This window comes from Microtus ochrogaster, chromosome 5 (genome assembly GCF_000317375.1).
Source record: "Microtus ochrogaster isolate Prairie Vole_2 chromosome 5, MicOch1.0, whole genome shotgun sequence".
Taxonomy (NCBI): domain Eukaryota; kingdom Metazoa; phylum Chordata; class Mammalia; order Rodentia; family Cricetidae; genus Microtus; species Microtus ochrogaster.
In genome coordinates, this window is record NC_022012.1 from 59,988,655 (window position 1) to 59,995,619 (window position 6,965).

Here is a 6,965-nt window from a genome sequence, read left to right on the forward strand (position 1 = left end):
TTATTTATTTATTTATTTTGGTTTTTCGAGACAGGATTTCTCTGTGGTTTTGGAGCCTGTCCTGGAACTAGCTCATGTAGAGCAGGCTGGTCTCGAACTCACAGAGAATCGCCTACCTCTGCCTCCCAAGTGCTGGGATTAAAGGCGTGCCCCACCACCGCCTGGCTTCTTTATACATTTTCTTTCTTTCTTTTAATGAATTTTTAAAAAGATTTTATTTATTTATTATGTATACAGCATTCTACCTTCTCATATACCTGCAGGTCAGAAGAGTATGCCATATCTCATTATGGATGGTTGTGAGCTACTATATGGCTACTGGGAATTGAACTCAGGATCCCTGGAAAAACATCCAGCGCTCTTAACCACTGAGCCGTTTCTCCAGTCCCATTTTTCACCTTTTAAAAGATATTTTCCTCTCTTCTCATGACATTTTTTTAGTTTATAGATATAGAACACACACACACACACACACGCACACACACTTTTAAATCTAAGTTCTGCATCTAAGAGAAAATGTGCAGTATTTATTTCACAATATAATATTTTCTAGCTGTATCTTTTTTTCCCTACAATTGCCATGATTTCCTTTTTTTATGGCTATATAAAATCACACTATGTATCCAAAACATGCTTAACAAATTAATCATCTGTCCATGGATATCTAGGCTAGTTCTGTTTCCTGGCTATTGAACATTGTGATAAATATGGATGTATAAATCCTCTTTTTGGTGTGTTGACTTACAGTTCTTTTGCTATATACCCAAGACTGGTATGATTGGGTCATATGGCAGTTCTGTTTTGAGAATGGTTGTACAAGATTATATTCCCACCAAAAATAGATACGGGTTCATCTTTTTCATAAGCTCTCCAGTATCTTTTGTTATTTGCTGTCTTTATGATGGCCATTTTGACCTGAGTGAAGTTTAATCTCAAAGTAGTTTTAATTTAATTTCTTTCTTCCTTTTTCTTTTTTAATCATTGCAAACAGTACTCTATTTGTCACTATTAAAAATCTGGATTTTGAGCAACTTCTTGCAGGGGTGGTTCATATCCACCAGATCGTTCCTTTAGTGCCTGTCTCATCACCAGTAGCTTTTCCAGAACTACCTTTTACCATGGAGCTCCATGAGTTTTCCCAATTCAAAATTTGCATTTCGTCAGCACATTTACTTTTCTACTGAAGGCATCATAAAGAGGACAAATGGACTGGCAAGTCTTTTCTATGTGTTTCTCAATGTTGTCTGGAAACAATTTATTAACCACTTCCTTCAAGTCTGCACTTCTTGGATTATTATTTCCATCATCTTCTTTAGGATCTGCAGACCCGAATGTGCTGCACATAAGAGGACTTTCATATCTTGTTGTTGCATTTTTTTTTTTTTTGTGAAACCAACACAGAACAGATGGGACAAATAACCCTCAATTGTCTTATCATCAGCCTTAGCCTCAATCAAGATCTGCTACTTTTTGACCATGGACTACAGTTGTGTTCAGAGTAAGATCCATGACATGGAAGTTAGTCAGACAGTTTTGGACCTGGATATTCTCAGTAATTAGCTTGGAATTTTAAAATGCAATTTTGTCATTCTGGAGATCAGCAAGACTCTCTTCAAACACACAACTCTTGAGGACATCAGAGGCAATTTTGGTTTCTCCCTTGTGACTAGTGTTTAGCCAATGTTTCTAATATTGAACATACTCTGAGCCTTCACATCATAGCAATCCTTCTTAGAAAATGGATCAACCATTTTCTTCTTGGCTGCCTTCTTGCCAACTGCCATAGTGTTGCTCTTAGAGCCAAAAGTAATTTAGAGTTTTCTAATACTTAACAAAGCTGAAAACCTTTTCAAATATTTATAAGCCATTTTTTATTTCTTCTTTTGAGAGCTGTCTATTTAGTACATTAGTACATTTATTGATAGGATTATTTTGGTGTTTGGTGTTTAAGTTTTGAAGTACTTAATCCCCTGTCACATATATAGCTCGTCAGAATTATTTCCCCATTCCCCAGGAAGTCAGGCAGTTTCTTTAGTCTGACAGTCATTTCCTCCTGTCAGAAGTTTTAAAATTTCTTGTAATCTCATTTTACAATTCTTGAAATTAATTTCTGTTCTTTTGTATTATTTTTACAGAGCATCATCATCTCTGCTATGTCTTAAAGTATTTTCCATGCTGTCCTTTAGTATTTTCAAAGATTTAGACCTTATATTAGGATCTTTGATTCATTTTGAACTGATTTTTCATCCATCTTGAGAAATCTACACCTAGATTTATTTTTCTACCTGAGAAAATCTAGTTCTTGCAACACGATGTCTTAGAGGTTATCTTTTCTCCATTGTATGTTTTTTGACAGCGTTATCAAGATTGTACAAGTGAGAGGACCAGGATGTCTGTTGTGAGATTGTGTCTTCTTTTATGACAGGGAAGTTCTACCCATGAAATCTCAATAATATGGTTGACAAAACAAGACCTGAAAAAGAACACCAACTGATATTAACTTGGATGGGGAAAAAATCTCACAAGGTTCTACCTTTAAATGAAAACCTACAAACTGATGTGAAAGGGAGAAAGCATCTTCTCCAGGGATGAACTCCTGATAGGTCCAAATCATTGTATTTATAAGTTTACATATGTGCATACATAAAAAATATAATTAAAGAGTAATAGGCCATGAATTTGAGGAGTTGAAGGGACAAGGGAGTAATTGGAGGGAAGAGGGGACATGATGTTAAAAATAGTACTTATCTATCTATTAAATAATTTAAAGCCGGGTGGTAGTGGCGCTCGCCTTTAATCCCAGGACTTGGGAGGCAGAGGCAGGCAGATCTCTGTGAGTTCAAGGCCAGCCTGGTCTACAAGAGCTAGTGCCAGAACAGGCTCCAAAGCTACAGAGAAACCCTTTCTCGAAAAAAAAAAAAAAAACAAAAGATAAAAACAAAAAAAAACAATTTAAAACATTTAAGAAATGAGGTAGCTGTAACTTTATTTCTGGGCTCTCTGTTGTATATTAGGTTTGGTGTTTCTCTTTGTGGTAGCATCGTGAGGTTCTGTTTGAAGTTGGGTATTGTGCTGTCTCTAGCGTTACTCTTTCTGTTTTGATCATTTGGGGTCCTCTTGCTTTTATGTGAACTTTTTGATTGCTTATTCTAGTTCTGTAATGAATACTATTGGAATTTTTATGGACCGTCCATGGAACCTATGGATTTTTTTTTAAACAACAGGAACAAATATTGTAAAAATAGCCATTTTTACAGTGTTAATTATACCAATGCACAAGAATGGGAGGTCTTCCCATCTTCTAGTGTCTTCCTCCCTTTCTTTCTTCGATGTCTTAAGGTTTTCACTGTTAAGGTCTTTCCCCCTTTTGGTAAGGTTTGTTCCTAAAGTTATTGTGGTGGTTTGAATATGAAATGACCCCAGAGGCTCACGTCTCTGAACACTTGGTCTTAGCTGGTGACTCTGTTTGGAAAGGTTGTCGTATCTCTAAGAAGTACAACCTTGCTGGAGGAGGTACATCACTGGGGCAGACTTTGGGGCTTTATAGCCTTATTCCAATTCCTGTTTCCTTCTTTGCTTCCTGTGTGCAGATGACATGAGATCAACCAGATTTCTGACTTAGTCACCTGCTGCCATGCCTTCCCTGTCACCTAGACTCTAGTCCCTTAGAACCTTAAGCCACAGTAAGCTCTTATATAATCTGTTTTGGTCATGTTATTTCATCACACCAGCAGCGAAGTAACTAATGTAGTTATTCTTTTTTTTTTTTTTTTTTTTTTTTTTTTTTTTGGTTTTTCGAGACAGGGTTTCTCTGTGGCTTTGGAGCCTGTCCTGGAACTAGCTCTGTAGACCAGGCTGGTCTCGAACTCACAGAGATCCGCCTGCCTCTGCCTCCCAAGTGCTGGGATTAAAGGCGCGCCACCACCGCCCGGCCTAATGTAGTTATTCTTAATTAAAGCATTTGCAAGTGGGATTTCTGCTCTGATTTCTTTTAAGTTCATTATTGGTGTACAGGAAAGTATCTTATTTTTGCATGTTGATTTTGTTTTCTGTTACTTTTCCAAAAGTGTTTATCAGGACTAAGAGTATTTTTCATGGTAGAATTTCCAAGGTATTTTCATTTTAGGGTTATTTCCTGTGCAAATGGGAATAATTTGACTACTTCTTTTCCCATGTTTCTTTTCTTTCTTTCTTACTTATCTAATAAAGACTTCAAGCATTATATATATCAAGTAAGAATGGAGAGGGTGGGCAGATTTTGGAAGAAATGCTCTTAATTTTTCTCGTTTAGTAAAACGTGGGTGTACAGCCTTTTTATTTTGGGGTATGTTCTTTTTAACACCAGTTTCTTCATAAGTTTTATAATGAAGAGATGTTGAACTTTGGACATAAAAGATTTTTAAGTTGACTAAAATTTATCTTTGCAAATGTGTGACCATATTTGTCATATAAATATAGCTATGCCTATACCATTGAATAGTCCACTTAACTAAAAATTCAAAATGTCAGTTTTGTTGCTTTTTAAGATTTATTTGGATTTTTTACTTAACCTGGATGCATTTTTTTTATTTTCATGCTAACAAAATTGTGTTGTTTATAATAGCTTTACAGACACTTTTCTTTTTAAAGGTTTATATTCTCTCTCTCTCTCTCTCTCTCTCTCTCTCTCTCTCTCTCTCTCTGTATGTGAAGTTGCCTACTGAGGCCACAAGAGGACGTTTGTCAAGAATGGTAGAAAGGACCAAGGCTCTTTTCCCAGAACATGCCTTGAAGGTGATCCACAGTGGTATCCCGTGCTGCCACACGCTTACCAAGTTGGAATCCTGTTCAAAGAAATGGATCAGAAATAGATTCACATATCTGGGAAACGCTGTGTCTTTGATTCTTCGTGGAATGTCAGCTTTGCCTGAGCACTGCAGAATGCCAACTTTTGATGTGTGCTCGTTGGAAGAAGAACAAATCTTTCACATAATTCCCTTTTAGTAAGCTTTTTCCCCTCTCTGGTTGAAATAATTATTTCGGATGCATTTATTAAAAAGCTGTTTGTCCTACTTAATTTTCAGTTGATACTTGTTGAAAAGAAGATATTCTCTGCAACTTGAACCTATATTTTGAAGTTATGTTTAAAAGTCACAGTGATGTTGCTTACTATGAAAATTCATATGATTATATTCACGTTTTTCATTGTTATCCATAAGCAGCAACAGTTGCTGCAGTATTTGAAGGTGATGGAAGGAAGAAGCTTTTACAACCAGGAAATGAAACCCACCCCGTGAAAGCCATTACTGTGCAGAGACTCTTTTCTTTCCCTTTGCTTTCAACAGATGTTAGAAGCACAGAGAATTTTTTGAGTGGTTAGATTTTTGGAGAGGTGTCCATGATGATTCTTTTAATTTCAAGCCATGAATCTTAAATTGTGTATGATTCCTGTGGTTACAAAAGATTCCTTGGTGTGTCTGCCGCACTGTCAGGGACATGTGGACTCACATTGCCCCTTTAAGCCCCGTCTTTGAGGGTATGTATAGAACAAACTTCATATGAAATATTTTATGGATTAATTTAAACCACATGAGGGAAGCGTTCAGCCTTCCTAGTTATAAGACCTCATTTATTACAAGAGCAACAACATCCACCACGTTCATTGAAAACTCATTTTCTACTCTCCATGGTTGTGAGTTTGTCAGCATCTTTAATAATGCCATTTAAATGCCTTTCCTTAAAGTCTTAAATAATTTGAGTACTGAAGTTGGTGGGGAACCTTTGCATTTAATTAAAATGGTTGTTTTATGAGACTGAGAACTTGAAGTTAGCTTGATGCCTGGAGTTCTTAGGAGGGTCTTTTGAAACTCATGTGAGGCAGAACCAGTTGAAGGAATTTGCTTCCATTTTCTTGAGAAAGAAGATTAAGTCCGTCTTCTTAAAATTAGATACTTTGAATTAGAATATCATATCAGTCTTTATCCCTTCTCTTCCACCTCCCATAGACAGACACCTTCATGAAAGAGGTTTATTACATTCACACTATTTATCAAATGCTATTTATAGTCAGAGAACTCATATTTCAAAGGCTCAGCTCTTAACATTCTGAACAGGAGCTTAGCCTAAGTGGTGTTAAAGTGTCAAGATTGACAAGAATAAGTTAGAAACTTGGTTCCAGCTAACTTCATGCTTTATTGCAACACATAGAACTGATGACATTGGTGGTCTTTGTTCAGCAAACAGAGAGCATCCTAAAAGAATTGCAACACATTTCACCAACATGTGTCCACCTTTTAGGAACTATTCAAGCCTCATGAAAGAATTTTAAGCTGTCTCACTAAGAGGCGGAGAATTTTCCATTCCTGAAGTTTTCAGGACAGCCAGATGTGATTCCACAACCAAATTATATGTGATACAATATTTCCCAAGATACTGGGTCTGTTTTGCCATCCAAAGTTAAACCCTTTCTCTTTCATGTGCTCTATGAGATGCTGACTGACTCAAAAGCACACAAAATGAATGCAAATAACAAATCCTGTATTTTTCACAGAAGGAGAGAACATACAGTTCTAATTAGCAAGAAGCTATGATTTGCTTTATCTGACTGAACAAAAGTTCAAAAGAGCTTTGTTTATTTGTCTTTTGAAGGGGTGCACAAAGACTATACTTTCAGGGATCATTTCTATAGTTCATTGAAGGGGTGCACAGTTGTCTTTTCAGGGAATCTGAGGTATCTGCCTAAACCTGAGTACGCGCCTTTAATCTCAGCACTTAGGGGGCAGTGGCAGGAGGCTGTCTGTCTGGTCTACAGGGAGAGTTCATGGACAAATAGGGCTAAATACAGAGAAACCCTGTCTTGAACCACCCTCTCCCCAAAAAAGAAAGAAAAAAATTAAGATGTAGATAAAACAGCATCAAATTTTTTTTTCTCTCTCTCTCTCTTTTTTTTAAATTTATTTATTTATTGAGGATTTCTGCCTCCTCCC

At 36.6% G+C, this 6,965-nt stretch overlaps 1 pseudogene; it reads right to left on the reverse strand.

The window, feature by feature from the left end:
* Window positions 1-1,008: 1,008 nt before the first annotated feature.
* LOC102002344 lies at window positions 1,009-1,784 on the reverse strand (annotated as a pseudogene).
* Window positions 1,785-6,965: the final 5,181 nt, after the last annotated feature.